General features: G+C 31.3%; 1 protein-coding gene across 4 annotated transcripts in view; it reads right to left on the bottom strand.

Annotated features, from left to right (window-relative positions):
- Positions 1-16,638, bottom strand: part of LOC142324083 (diacylglycerol lipase-beta-like) — a 284,175-nt gene that overhangs the window by 215,888 nt on the left and 51,649 nt on the right. The window lies entirely within an intron of this gene.

Here is a 16,638-nt window from a genome sequence, read left to right as displayed (position 1 = left end):
CCGTGAAAATACCTTTATATAATTAATTTAAATAAATCAATAAATATAATAACGTAAATAAACAAGTAAATCTTTATCACTTATTTTTAAATACGATTTACTCTTAAGTTTTATCGGTCACTATAAGTGATACGGAACTTGGAACTAAGTCATGCTAAAAATAGGAGTTTTAAATACTGTGGAAAGAGATACAGGGAAGGAACATTTTGTCCTTCATTCAATATGTTATTGCTGTGATATGAAGACTATTCAAACAAAGTGTTAGGACAGAAATTTACTTTTATTGTTCTTTTAGTTACGTAATGTATTGCAAGCATAATTTAAGGAAAAGACTGCCGTTTCATTCCCACCTTTTTAATTGATAAAACAATTTCAATTTCAAACACACGTCTCCCTCATTTTATTTAAATTATTAGAGTCGAATCCTTTCTGCACTGACGATTCCGAAGATACAAAATTTATCACAAAACGCTCGCCAGATCCCGGAATGTGCTGCTTATTGCAAAAAAACGTTATGGAAATATTTATAAATTCGTTTAATCAAATCGACAGTAGGATGAAAGATAAATAAGGATTAGATGAACATGTTAAAATATAAAATGTTTATCACCGACGGTAATTTTTTTATCGCTAATAAATTTTCATTTCGTGAAACTTTCTTAACAATACGTTTTTTTCTATTTCATGTCAGTAAAAAGAAAAAGGCTAAACAGGTGTTGTTTTATACATTTTTTCGCTGAAGAATGATGAATTTAATGGTGTAATTACATTTTTTTATGATTTTTTTTTTAACGACACAGTAATACAACAAAATCACCCGCCAAATTGCATGATAATTAATTTAATAACGTTAGATTGCATTGAAGATAGCTGATATTAATACAAAGGCAATGTATTTTGTATAGTACAAAAATTTTATTTTTTTTTGCGAGAGAAACTGTATTTCGTCTGTGCTTTCATAAAATATGTAATCTCACTTTTATTTATAAAAAATATCAATTTATCCTCAACATAATAGTGGTTGTTTTTATTTATTATCTAAAATAGCAGTTACTTAGAAAATGGCTCTAGAAAACATTTGCTCTAAAAATGCTCAGCAAGAAAAATATACTAATTCTGAGCAACCACTTTATCAACTTCAATTTTGTTCACAATTAATTCACCGTAATAAGTAGTAGGAAATAGCTACAAGGTAGTTAATATACCACAGTAGGTATGCTTAGGATTAGGAAAACACGAGATCTACGTTTCGGAAGCAGGTATGGACAGCGGGTGACCTGTGCAAGGTCAGAGTCCGCGCCGCATTATTTTATTAGCAATCAGTTTTCTGAGTTATCGATTCTAATCAGTCATGTGGAGAGAAAGGTTAGGATTAAGGTTAAGGTTAGAGTACTGTGGAGAGAGAAATAAACTGTAGACTAACCTTACTAGTCGTCACAGTCCGACTCGTAATCAGCCGTTGAAGATGACTGGCGGCGTTCTTCGTAAGGTGATTATCAGTCGTACACATGACTAACAGCACAGAACGTGTGGTCTAATCTCTCTCTGCAGTGATTATATTTCTGTTTAAATATAAATTCGCCAAGAGTCCTAGGAAATGGTGTTCAGTATAGTACTTAGTAATTTAGCCGTAACCATTCTCCACAGAACGGATTAATATCTGAATAGAACTTACAAAACCGATAGCTTATTGAATAAGTACTGATAATGCGTCTTGAACACTGACGTTACATGAGTCACCCGCTGTTCCGATATTGCTTTCGATATTTAAATCTTGTGTTTTCCTGTTTCTAAGCATATCTACCATGATACATTAAAGAAGACGATCAAACAATCGCTCAGAATAACCAAAAATATTATTAATTTTTCGGTTAATAGAGCACATTTATGTTTTTTAGTGCTTTTCACACAGGCACAAAACCGCATTACTTTTAAAAATAATCAAATAAGGATACTTTTCTTTAGTTTTTATTTACGTAAATTTTGGCAAATGTAATTTCATCCAGAAAAATAAATAAAACTACAGTGTGATATTTTAAAACTATTATTAAACGAGTCATTAAGATTTAAACTCGTTTGCAAAAATATAACAAAGTTAGCATAGTTGTAAAAAATAATAAATGCAAAAAGAAAAATTAAAATAAATATATAAATAAGCAAAATAAGAACAACTTTTAAGTAGAAATATTTATTTATATATTTTCAAGGTATATAAAATAATTTAATAAAGTAGTTTAATCATGTTTAAAATGGATTGCTTAATTATCATATATTTCTGCGATGGTTGAAAGCTTTTAGCACTCAAACATCGTGTTACAAACCTGCATCTTGCATACTTTTTTATAATATTCGCACAAAATGTGGTGAGTGACCTGTACAGGTAGAGATGTTTCGTTAAACAGGTTCGCTAAACTGTAAGCGAACCATTTGCCGTTCTGATTGGACTGCTCATAGATACATGATATTTATTAGTTTTCACATTGTTTATTATATAAATATAGATTAAAAAACTGCACTGTCGTTTCTTTTTTCAATTCTACTACTACATTATTTATATCTTTCTTTTATTAATTTCTTTGTAAAATCTACTACGATAAATTAAAATTTAAATACTCATCTACTCTTTTTTTTTTACAAATTTCAGCCATAAGAGGTAATAGCAACCTAACATGTTACACGTCACTGATAAAAAAACGTAACCCGTTTTCAAAAATAGTAGCCATCCTATATCAGGTGATAAACGACGTTTTTCTGTTGCTTTCTACACTGGGACGAATATACTGCTTCAGATTGGTACACCAAGCCCAACACAAACGTCATCGATATTCAGCTCTGTAAATGTTATTTTCACTCTCTTCTCAACGGTACTGACACTTTGATTAACATTACATCTTGAACTGTTTCCGTGTAACGCAACACGATACTTCGAACTAGAAAGGATCTTATTATTCCCCATTTGTAATAAATTTCGAAACCATTTAAAAGATTTTCCCACTAATTTATTTAATACTCAACTAAAAGGTCTCCTTTTATAGAAAAATATATTACTCTCCCGATGAACGTTTAAATAATAATACTAATTAAAAATTTTAAAATAACCTGAACATTCTGTATCCAGTTGAACGTGTACTCAAAATAATTTTCAATTCAAGTCTTTTGAATTGTCAATTATTTTGTAGTTATTTCATACATTTAGTATCATCGTGTATTTACCTTAATATTTTTATGTGTTTATATTTTAAATAGTTAATAGGGATTTTAATCACGTATATTTTTTTATATTATAATAATTGTATATTTGCGAACTGCTCTGATAAAAAAATATTATCAAGGTTTACCTTGAATCATCCAAGTAAATATTTACTCGTGGAGTAAAATATCTATCCATTCCTGATGTGATTTATATATTATTATGAACCCATCATAAAAAAAATTATCTATTTCTCTCCGAAAAAATAATTCAAATTTAATTAATGAAACACTTGTTACTCAAATGATTTACATACACCTTAATGATAAGAAAGACTAGCACATATAGTGAAATCAGTAAATCAATTAATCCTTTTCTGCCTCGACTCATAAGGTGCAATTAGAAATAAAACATTTTTAATAACTTTTTATGATACGGCAGAATATATGAATTTCCTTCAATTGGCCACATAATAATACCCAAACCCCGAAATTTGGGATATCTAAATACCCCAAAAATTAATATATTTAACTATATATTTATTTTTCAAAAATAATAAAATATCAGATAAATGAATAAAAAATTATACTAATATGGCCAAAAAATAAATCTGAGAATTGCTGTACCATCAATTTAAGGCTACACATCTCTTCCAAATGTGAACCGGCTTTCTCATTACGTCAACGAAGAATTCTGGCGATTTTTTCTTGATCGAGGAGCTCACTGCATCCTTTATTCCATCATCCGTGGTGAAATGAATACCCTTAATATCCCTTTAATTGCGGAAAAAATGAAAATCACAGGGCATCAAATCTGGTGAGTATGGGGTGTGAAGGATAGGTTCAAATTTCAACTTCACACGAGCCTTGGCGGATGCTCGGGATGTATGTAGTCGAGTATTATGGTGTTGCAGAATTATCGGCACCGTGGACTGTCGAACATGGCACACGTCTCCTGAAGTATTTCAATATCTCTTAAAAAATTTGAAATTTTTAAACAAAACCTTTAAAGTACTGTATCAGAGGTGAATATTAAAATTAGACAGATGATAAATAAAGAAATGAGAAATGATATGGTCTTAGGAACGAACATGAGAAGAAAGCGATTTGTAGCAAAATCTTGTAAAGATGAACTAAGTTAACCATATACACAGGTTTAATTAATTTGGTAACAGAGGAATTTTTAGACGGTAAAAATCGTAAATGAACACAAAGATTGGAATTTATAAAGCAAAAAATTAATTATATAGGTTGTAATAATCTACGTTAAAGTTATAAGTACAAGACAGAACAGAAAATAGTATCAAACCAGTCTATGACGCAGTTGACTATGAATTAATCCGCAGATGCAGTTTTAAACTATCACTGCCAATTAAGCGCGTGCAGTTTGATACTTGGCTCAAACAGTCGGGCGCTTACCTACCTATTACATTATCGGTTCATCATACTTTACGATGACTAGAGTAGAATTTTATAATTTATTGCGGGGAATTCCAGATTATGAGATAGTCCTTCAATTATATCTTACGTAAAGGAAATAAAACTGAATACTTTCTCATATTTTACGAGCTGTTAGAAAAATCGTTATCTCCATGAAAAAGCGAATTTTATTATTATTTTTAATTCTTGGCATCCAACATGAACAGATAAAATATCGGATAATTTACGAAGAAAGAGATAAATATTATAATGTGCTACCGACATTTTGTGAATTTCAAGCACATATTACTTCGCTAATATAATTAATATTGTTATTATTATTATTATCAGGGTTACTCTTTCGTGGATGTCCATTTAAAAAAAAAAATTCTGGTTCTGTACATTATATAGATGACATCAGAAAGGGAAAGATATGGTAATACACGGATAAAAAAGTAACTTTCATATCACTTGCTAGGATAGATCAAGGAAAACCGGGCAGCATCGTAAAATATTCAATTAATTATGAAATTAAAAATAAATGTGATTAAAGAGCGTATTAATAATTTTAAATACAAACATATTAAATAATATTAAGATAAACGCATGAAGATATTAAATATAAAATATAATTCAGAAGGCGTTAATAAAAATCGTTTAAGTACACGTCTATATTGAGCGAATGCAGAAAATTCAGCGTGTTTTTTCTAATTAGTAGTTTAAAAATTCACTGATAATATTATTGTTTTAAAAAAATAAAAACATTTTATTTTAGATAACTTGGTGAGAGAGATAATTTAAACGGTTTAATGATCTGATAAGATAAAATATGTAAGCTTAATACATTTTTAATAACGCTTGACAAGTTTAGCGTTTTATTAAGGCGTTTCAAAGCAAAACAATGCTTAAAACGCTTTTTACTTCTGTTAACGAGAAAGCACGTCCGAGTTACGTCAAACTGTTTATTTTCTATCGCGACGTACTCCAAAAACCAGCGCATCCAATATACCGTAACTCATTATCTAACCAACAGAGTACAAATTACGAAAATGATAACGACGAAAGCCGGTCCTGAAACGAAACTTTTTGTTTTATGAAGGAAATTCGTTTGTCACAAAAATACAATCAGTACAGTAATACAATCGAACGATAATGTAAATCAATAAATGCTTTGAAAATATGCATTTATTAATTGATGACTCGGGTTGATTCAATTATTTCCTATCTGGATGTGTAATTTTTTATTATTCATTATGAATTAATGATATAATTAATTAATTAATTAAAAAATAACCGAGGCCATTGTATTCCTAACTATTTTATTTCTTTAAAGGTTTTTTTAAGATCATTCCACTCATAAGGACTTAATGTTTTAAATCCTAAATAAAGGTACTTACGTAGTAAATAGTAGTTATGATAAAACCCCAGTAAATTTTATGAATAATTCCAAGAAAATTCACTTAAAAAAAAATATAATAATATGGCAACGGGCCATATTTTTAAAATTAACATCACTGCCTTCTTTAACAAAAAGTAAAAATAAATCACAACCGTGACTGAAAAATTAATATGACTGTATACTAGACGCTTATTTTTAGAGAAATCCGACCTTTGTAAATGTATATTTGTTTCTAGTGCCGTGACATACTGTGTACGGGATTAGTAGCAAACGAAGTCTAATGGATACCAACTGACAAAATTAAAAAATAAAACTTAACGTAAACGTAACAACGATATGACGAAATACTAATCGAATTATATATGAAAAATATAATGTAAATATATGAATGAAATTGTAAATGAACTATCTTAACTCGATTATTATAAAATAGCAGTTTCAAACAAAACTAAAAAAAAAAAAAAACATATTTCTACTTGTATCCAGTCATAAAGTCATTGTGACTGTATTCAGTCATGTAAAAATGATCGATTCGATTTTTAAAAAAAAATTATATTACACAAAATGTCCCGGGAAGTGCTGACAAATCTTGAAAAACTGATTCAGAACATCAAAATAATAAAAAAAAAGCTGAAAACACATTTGTAGGATCGTCACGCGACTAAAGCCGTTTTATGGGAAAGTCTTCCAACTGTGGGTTGTTTCTGATGCACGGCTTACACACAAGACTTAATTTAAAATATTTATCATTTTATTTAAATGTAATACTTTTTCCTTTATTTAATACTTATTCCTTTATTTCAGTGATTCTAACAAAACGCGTGAGCATACCTTATTTAATTCGCATGGGTGTGGCGGTACTAGCGGCGACGGTCGGCACTAACTAAACCAATGTAATTTCACAACTTACATAGAACAAATTTCGCTTGTACGGTCGGCACAGTGGGTAGCCGCTAGGCTTAACGCACCAGGTACCGAGTCGACCGGGCAATCGAGTTCGAAACCCGGCCAGGCCGAGTTACGTTTTTAAAGTTTAAATATTATTCATTTATTTAATTCTACCGCTCACTTGTGACATTAGAACATAATTTAGAGCATATTTTGGGGTGGGGGTACGATTTTGCAAACTTTGTTGGCAAATATTGTTATTTTCTAATCGTTAACAAATGCCTAAGAAAAATATGACCTTAATTAGGCGAAATCCTTAGATACTGAGGGTGACCTTACTTTACAGCCTCATCTCCTTGACTTTTTAAATTGAAAATTTAATGGCATCAATGCTCCATATATAGAAGTAATCTGACCAACTTTGGTCAAAAATCGGTTCAGTAGTTCTGGAGATATAAGGTGATTTATAGGCCAACACTGAACACACGTACATACGAATATTAACATACAGAAAATTTCCATCCGGTGTTTTTGGTTCCTCAGGGGTCAAAACATCAAGATCCAATGGAGACCGCATTTGCCCAAATTGGACCGATTACAATACTTTCCCTTCTAGTGCTACAGCTGTGCTATAGCGCTATTTAGACGGAAAAGTAAAACCTTATGTGGAAAAATGCTCTCTCGTTCATTTCATCTCACTTCAGTTTCTCTTTGTTTGCAGTTTTGTGTTTTTTCAATGAAAGTTTACATCTTGAAAACAGGTTGAGATATTTCAATGAATTGGAAGAAATACGAAAATCGGAAAAATTGAACAAATAAAACAAACAATTATTTAAATACGACGTTAACGGAAGATTACAAAAGTGAAAATAAAATAGAGCTGAAAGTTGTCTATAAAGAAAATCGAAATTGATTTTTTCACGAGTTTTGAAAAACGTTAATACGATCAATGCCCGATATACAGAAATATTTCAGTCAAATTAGAAGAAATTCGGTTTGGTTAATCCTGAGTTATAAGACCAAAAGCAGTGCGATACACATATTTATATGCATATGTCTTTTTGGTCTAAATCAGAGTTTCTCAACTTGGGGATCGCGAAAATAGCCTACAACTTTATACGTAAAAAATAATGAAATCAAATTACACGGAGCACGTACACGTCAAGTTGGAACCTGTAAGTTGCTCATATTTGTACACTTCATATATGCACGTTCATACCTGCCGCTAACAACCCAGCTAAATAATTTTAACTAGGTTTCATTGGGTTGGGGGGGGGGGGGTCGCGAAATATTCATTATATAGTTTGTTTTTACTTTTTGGGAGTCATGGAGGTAAAAAGGTTGAGAATCACTTGCCTAGATAAACTAGTTGGACCTTAAAACGTAAACCTTACACAAGCGTCTTGTAAAGGGTGTATCATAACATGGATGTGATACATGAACATAAGAAAAATGAAAAAAGAGATCTGGTAGATTTTAAATGTAAGAATGAAGGATTTGGGAGAAAACTGAATCGACCGACAGAATGAGAAATGAGTAATTAGAAAGAATGAATAAGAGTAGAAGCTTAATTTCAACAATATACAAAAAGAAAGGCAACCAGGACATATCTTAGAAAGAAGGATAGATTAAACGGTGATAAAAGGATCAATAAAGAATAAAAAAGCTAATAAAAGAAGAAATAGAAGAATAAAAAAAGTATTACATGACTTTCCCTTTACATTTTATACGATGTACAAAATACCAAAAACCCTTTTAAATATTTAAACCGAAAGGAGATAGAGCAAAAGAACAAAAAACATATGATTCAATTTTAAGAGATGGGTTGATCTTTTGAAAACAATTTTTTTTAATTATTTACATATCAAGTACAGGAAACAAATCTGCCAAAATAGATTTTCTTTAAAGTGCCTCTGAAGAAAATTTAAATTGATTTTTTCGTAATATTCCGCACCCCCTGGACGAATTTTGAAAAAGATAATATGATTACTGAACCATAAATAGAAATATATGAACCAAGTTTGAAAATCGGTTTGGTCAATCCTGAGATATAAGGCCAAAAGCAGTGCGTCACACATAAGTACGCACGTACATACACATTTTCTGTGGTCTAGATGAACTAATTGGACCCTAAAACGTAAAGATTTTCAAAAAAAACCGTACCCAATCTTTGACACGATCACCCCTTATTTTCCCCTTTAATATAGCAACTCTAGCTATATTCGCCGGGAAAGGCAAAAGAAAAATAATTAAAGATTGTCTTGAAGGAAATGGGAGTAATTAAATACTCAAACTTTCAACTTTCAAAAATAAGATAACAGAAACGGAGTGGGTGCAAAGGACCTACCTCAAGGGGGGCATGCAGTGTCCCAGGAGGTGTTGACTAAACTTAAAAGGACTGGGGGTCAGGGCATCAAAATACATAAAAAAAGTCATGTAGACAAATATTTTATCTCGCTTCGTTTTCCCTCTATCCATCATTTTTTAATATATATTTTTTTTTTAATGTTGCGCTATTCCTTCTAATAAATATATATATATATATATATATATATATAATTTTTTTCCGTTTTTTTTTGTTGTTAATATTAATTCATCATATAACCTCGAAGCTTGTGCATGGGAATATGAAATTTTTTTAGCGTATGAAAAATGTCATGCCTGATCGCTATTCGAACCCGGGACCTCCGGATGAAAGGCCAACATGCTATCACTCCGCCATGGAGATCGGCTTGATTAAAAACCATGGAGAAGTAAAATCTTCTTTAAATAAGATTTTCTTTGAGATACAGACGTTTTCTTTTCGTAACAGACGAAACGAAAGACCCTCGCGAAAATTCTTGGATATCAATTTCCAATAAAAAACATCAAACGCCAGGAACCTCAATAAATAAAATATGGAGTGAAGAGATTTTCTCTTCCCTTTTTACTGGTCAAATATACTATAAGAAGTCATTAAACCCCCCCGGCTGCCAAGCCAACTGAAACGAAAGAAATATTCATCACTACCAAGACGTTCATTCGGTGAAAACAACTCGTAACTAGTAAGTACCACTTGCATCAATAATGTTGTACGCCCATCATACCCCCCAACAAATCTGAAACAGATATGTAATACAAATTATTTTTTGTAATTATTTTTAGATAGAATCCCTTTAATATCTTCCCATGTCCTTTTCTGAATTCTTTTTCAAAATTTTATATAACCAATAGTCTATCATCAAATTACTTAAGACTACTTTTTTACCGACTATTCGAAAAAAAATACGGTATTACTTTCAGTCGCACGGAGGGATTGAAGATGAAAATGAGTTTTCTTTACGTTTTGAGGTATGAGGGGTAAGAAAATATCATTCACTTAAAATATAATTTCCTTCTCATTGCTATAAATATATACATAGGCATATGTATCAAATTTGTGAATAGAAAATTTCCAAAGCTACTAAATAAATTTCATTAAAATTTAGATATGCTGTAGTAGTATATCTGAAGTTGTGCATGCGAAAATCTGACGAAGATTAGTCGAGTCGTTCTTCAGTTACGCACAATTTAAGGTTGATAACAAAAAATATAACCTCAATTTGAGGTTATGTTGACTTTACATTGGGGTATTTTTCACACATGCTTATGTACAGTCACAGTGGTAAGTTTAAACTAGATGCTTGTGTGTTGAGTCTACACATTATTTTTAATTATTTCATCAAAGTACGGTTATATTATTTTTATTTTCTTATAAACCGAAAATATACTTTAATATTAAATTTAAAAAAATTATACCCTTTCAATTTTTCATTGAATTTGTTTTGTATATTTCTTTCGCGAAAAATTATACAGTTTTCTACGCAGTACTGTGTAGTACTATGATCATATTCTATAGGTGGAAAATCATTTATATATTTTTTAATCGTTCAAAATACTAATATTACGAATAAAATAATATTCTTATGATAATACGATAAATAGAGGCCAACATAAATATACATACAAACACGCGCGCCCCGTACAGTATTTTTAAAACAAGCTTTAAGGTGTTTTTTTTTAATACTCAAAAAACCTCATAAGTCGTGGTATTTAATTTCCTGTTAGTTTCTGAGAACTATCTAGAAGGTATATTAAAATTTAGAATAATAATAATATAAGAATTTATTTTTAAAACATTTTCTCCAAAGTGTAGCCAAGAGTAAAATGTTCAAAGAAGACACAAAACACTCCGGTACATAGTTTGGAAATCTATTATAATTCATACGATATTTATGTACTGTAATAATTAACTTGAGAATAAAATAATTCGCCTATTCAGCGGTAAGCGTCAATTATGACAATAGAATTAATGATATGTAGAGTGCAATTTATAAGTTCCAGTCGATAAATTGTATTATTAATGCAATTCAATACGTAATAAATAGAATTAATTTTGCTTATCATTTGTTGCACGGGAAAGATGTTTAACTATTTTTAGGTATAAAACAATCTCTGTAGTCATTTATAAAAACTTTTACAAAAATCAGGAACTATTTTCTATAAAATATTACAAAACGGCACACCAAGAATCGCCAAACAAATTAGAATTAACATTGGTTTCTTTTCAAAATCAAAAACCTAATTAATTACAATTTGTGCAAAATCATACTTACACCTTGTTTCTTCCAGAAGCAAACTTAAATGAATTATTTGTTTGTAAATACATAATACCTTCATCAACAACAACAAGAAAAGTATATGAGTTAATAAGATGTATTATTATTATTATTTTTTTTTTAATTTAGTTTAATTTAAAATCAGCCGGCAAGAGTTTTCGCCGAATCCGGTAAAGTTACATAATATTGCGATATCGAACCCATGGTCACCGCAATTCCCATCCCTCCACCTCATTTGACAGATTACAACCAAAGTTAAGTGGCATCGGTGATCCGTATTCAAAAGTCAACAGACAAAATTTCATAAAAATCCTAAACGATAACTAGGAAAAAAACAAAAAAAATACGTTTAAAATATAATAACGTAATTTAAATTAGTTTGCTTTAAGTTATTTGTCAGTGAATTTTCCAAAAATTGTAATAGAATACTTTCAAAAACCGTTTACAGAGAAATAATTACCACGAAAACCAACGAAAAAGTTACAAAAAAATATAGGTTTATTATTCCCATCCCTAAGTATAAAATTGAGCGATTACATAACCAAAGTAATATACTAAGTAATGAAATTATCTAATTAGTACAAAATGTAACTTTAAGTCCATAAACAATGTCTTATCTACCTAAGGCATTAAATTATGTGAAAAAATTGCCTAAATGTAAAATTTTAAGGTAAAATTTTGATAAATGGAAACCGTAATGGCATTATCTCCCCGCCTCCTTGATTGTGAACAAAATTAAATGGCATCAAAGTCCAAAATACAGAATTTATCGTGCCAAATTTCATCCGAATAAGTCCATCCAACCTGGAGATACCAAGCAAAAAGAAATAAAAACAGGCCAACATACGTGTTTTCTTCCGGAATTCTTCAAAGCTAAAAATTGTATTTTATCATGTAACGTTAACATTTGCAAAAAAAATCCTGAAATTCAAGCATATGACACGGTTAGCAAGCTTTCCATTTTACAATATTATACTGTATAGCTGTACAGAATATAGACGGAAAAGTAGGAACAAAGAAATAAATACACAAAAAGAAATAAATAATACAAGAGGTCTGTTCAAAAAAAAGCCGAACGTTTTTAATTACGCGCCAACGGAGATATTTAGTCACGTGCGGTTGGCAGCAGTGTTTCACATAACCTACTGTATAACCACATGTTCTTGGATTGTTGATATCACGTTTAGTTCATGTGTTATTGTTATTTGATTGCAACATGTTTAAGTGTTAGCGATTTTTGTAATGTGCGTTTTTCGGGAGCAACGATACGACGTAAACGTTTGCGTGAAACTGAGGAAAACTTTCACAGACACGTTTCAAGTTTTTAAACAAGCATACGGAGATAATGCTCTGGGCCGTGCGCAATGCTGCGAATGGTTTTCACTGTTGACACACACGTTCAGAAAATCAACGATCTGGTGCGTGCAAATCGCCGATTGACTGTCAAAGAACATGCAGAAAGAGTTAGCATCTCGATTGGATCATGCCATGGCATTTTGACTGAAAAACTCAACATGCATCGAGTTGCAGCAAAGATTGTTCCTCGTTTGATGACCGAACAACAGAAAGAACATCGAGTGGACAATTACTGACAACTCCTTGAACAAGCCGATGACGATGAAACATTTACGCAAATGATCGTAACGGAAGACGAAAGCTGGGTTTACGGCTACGACATTGAGACAAAAATTCAAAATCGCACATTACAAAAATCGCTATTAATACTTAAACATATTATACTCAAACAACAATAACACAAAAATTTAAGGAGATATCAACAATCCAAGAAGATGTGGTTACAGAGGAGATTATACGGAATCAATGCTGCCAACCGCACGTCATTAAATAATTAAAAGAGTTCGGTTATTTTTTGAACAGACGTCGTATTTATTTATTTACCTATGAGACTACCCCCCCCCCAATCTCATTTAAATGTATAACATACACAATAAAAACATAAGAAAATTGGATTAGGAAGACAAAAAACGTTAATAGAAAATAAAAATGATGTATATAATACACAATTTAAAATAAAACCCTAAATCTTTTAACATGTTAAATTTATAAAAAATAACAAGTTGTAGTAGGTATTTATTAAATTAATTATACAAAAACATTTAATAAAAGAGAAAATAAACAACTTTTTCAAAGAAAGTGCGAAGAAAAACTGTATGTTTTTTACGGTAAAACACTTAAATAACCTACCGTCTATAAAGGTTTCATAAATACAAAATAACATTTTTAGTCTACAGAAATTTCATAAATACAAAATTTAAAAAAAAACAGAACTATTCTTTCAAAACATCTTTTGCTGACTATAATCAATTCAACTACTCAAATATATAATGGAGAAAATCATTAAAACAGAAAAAGGGACTTCAGTCATATTGCTGAAAAAAGCTTTAGGAAAAATAGTTCCCAGTATTTTAAAAAATTTTTTGAAGTTTTTATATCCTGTTAAATGTGCTTGAATCCCCAGTTTTATGCATAAGACAAAGAATAATCATCTGTTACAGTAAAACCTCCCCAAAACGGAATGTCGGGACCGAGTAAGAAATCCGTTCTGAAGAGGTTTCTGTGTGTCATTAAAAAATACAGCTAATTCATATTGAGGTCCTGTGAAATGAATTATACGAATATAAAATGAAGTAGACAACAAAATACGTTCGGAATATACCGGAAAATTTATATACTGTATAAAAACGATATTATTCGCTAGTTTTTAAAAATTGTAAAACCGATAGGTTTTAGAAAATACATATTACACTGATTACTGCATAAATTTTGACTTACCGCAGCGGTACTAACTATTTTCATTCACAGATACTGTATTTCACGAATATAAAACACTTATTTCTATCTTCAAGTTAGTTATATTTAGGCTTGCCATACGTCCCGTTTGACCGGGATAGTCTCGGATTTAGACTGCTATCCTGGTATCCCGCCTGGTTGCCGAAATATCCCGGTCGGTGAATCTGGTTCATAGAAAAATAATGAACGAGTTCAGTAATAACGTCTTGCAGGTGAGACTGCCTAGGAGTTTGCTGTGAATACCGCTGGTGCTCCGGACGAGTCCAACGCGTTAAGTTAAAGAGTAAACTTCAATACCCCAGCCTTTTTCTTGGTTCCGTTAGCTGTCACGCAGTGAAAACTTGACATGTTGCCTGTTAGCATGTTCGTATAGTCAGAAATCTGCTTTTGTGCAGGGCTACATTAGTTTAGGTTGTTTTATACTATCGTATAGTTCTAAATTCAAGAATACCAAAAAGAGTGTCTACCAAAAAACGTTTACAGAGTGCCTGGAAAGTGAATTTCTTTTTTTAAAAAAGGTACGTACTCATGATGATAAAGTTAACTTGATAAAAGTCTGTGGCTCTCGGTCGTCGTTCGGACATAAACGACCATTTAAAATCAAATAGACTCCAAAATAGTTTATTATCTGCTGTATCTTCAAAAGTAACAAATTTTTTTAAGAGTAGCAATCCTGTGAACAAAGAACTGGACATAACCGCAAAAGAGGCAACATACGCGAATCATGACGAGCTTTAATTCAAACGTGTTGAAATTTAATTAAAATTTTTTGAACCTAAATTTTCTCCAGGAAAAACAAAATGTGAACCAATTGTGATAAATGTAATAGCAACTTTAGCATTCGAAAAGCTTCGTGAAGACTTAGCAAAATCGAGTTTTGTTGCACTAAGTAAGGATGCCTCAAACAGAACAGAAATAAAAATTGTACCTGTTATTTTGCGCTACTTAAACAACAATCTGCGGGGCAAGTTAAGCTTTTAGATTTTAAATCCGTTCCAGGTGAACTACAAAGATATTATCAAATCATATTTTACCAGTTACGAGATATAAAACTTGGAACAAAAAATTGTTGGGTTTTGTGTTGACAATTGCAATACAACGTTTCGGGGAGTGAAAAGAAGAGGGAAAAACAACGTTTTCATTCTGATCAAGAATGAGGTAGATCTATCACTGGTCGGTTGTGGTGCCCACACTGTCCACAATTCTATCTAGACTGCTGTTAATTTCCTTCCTACTTAAGTGCCCCGTACCTAAAATTTACAAATACTTTCATATCTATATTCTACGTGTGACACAGCTTAATGAATTTTGTGAATTTGCAGAAATTGAATACCGTAAGGTTTTGCAGCATGCAAACACAAGATTCCTTTCACTGATGCCAGCAGAAAGAATTTTGAAACTATTCCAAGGACTAAGGGAGTATTTTGTATTACAAGAAATGTGCCCAGCTGTGATAAAAACGTATTTTGATGATGAACGAGGCGAGCTGTACCTATGGCTTGTTCACGGCCAGTTATCATTGTTTAACAAAACTATTTTAGCCATCAAAGAAACAAATCAAGTGCCACTGATGTTGCATTTTCCTTGCAAAAATTAAAAGAAAATCTGCAAGAGAGAAGAGACTGTAATTTTATTCATTCTGGAGCAAAAAATCGTTTAAAAATACTACAAGAAGCTCAGCTGGATTATTATAACATTCAAAATGACTTTACTGCATTCTCTGATCGGTGTATTACTTAGACTTTTGAGAAAACAGTTTAGGGATGCCAAGGAATTTAACTAGGTAAATGAAAACACAATCTTGTGGGATGACTTTGAAAGAACAGCTGAAAAAATAAACATCAATGTCGGTAAAACCAACATTTTTTTATCTGTAGATAAATACAGATGAACTTTTTGATAAAGCTGTTATTGCTAAGAAAATTTTAACTAATAAAGTGGGAGTCTGGGAAACAAAAGAAAAAGACGACGACAAAAAGCTATCGAGGAAAGAAAACTGGTTGCAATTCTTCAGCCATGTTAAGAAAAATGACATCTCAATGCGTAATCTTGGACTTGAGTACGTCTTTTGCGCCTTCGCGGAACATCAGCTCCTGTAGAAAGAGTGTTCTCATTGATGAACAACGCTTGGACAGATGAAAGAGATTTAATGCAAGAATCAACAGTACTTGCGTTGATGCTGTGTAAAGTAAATTTTGGCTTACTTGTTCTGAATTTTTTAACAAAATAAAAAACAAAAACGATATATTAAGAAAGGTGCATCAAGCGAAAAATATGACTGGTTTAACGTTTAAG

Source organism: Lycorma delicatula, chromosome 4 (assembly GCF_047948215.1).
Source record: "Lycorma delicatula isolate Av1 chromosome 4, ASM4794821v1, whole genome shotgun sequence".
Classification (NCBI taxonomy): Eukaryota; Metazoa; Arthropoda; class Insecta; order Hemiptera; family Fulgoridae; genus Lycorma; species Lycorma delicatula.
This window is presented reverse-complemented; position numbering and strand designations above follow the sequence as displayed.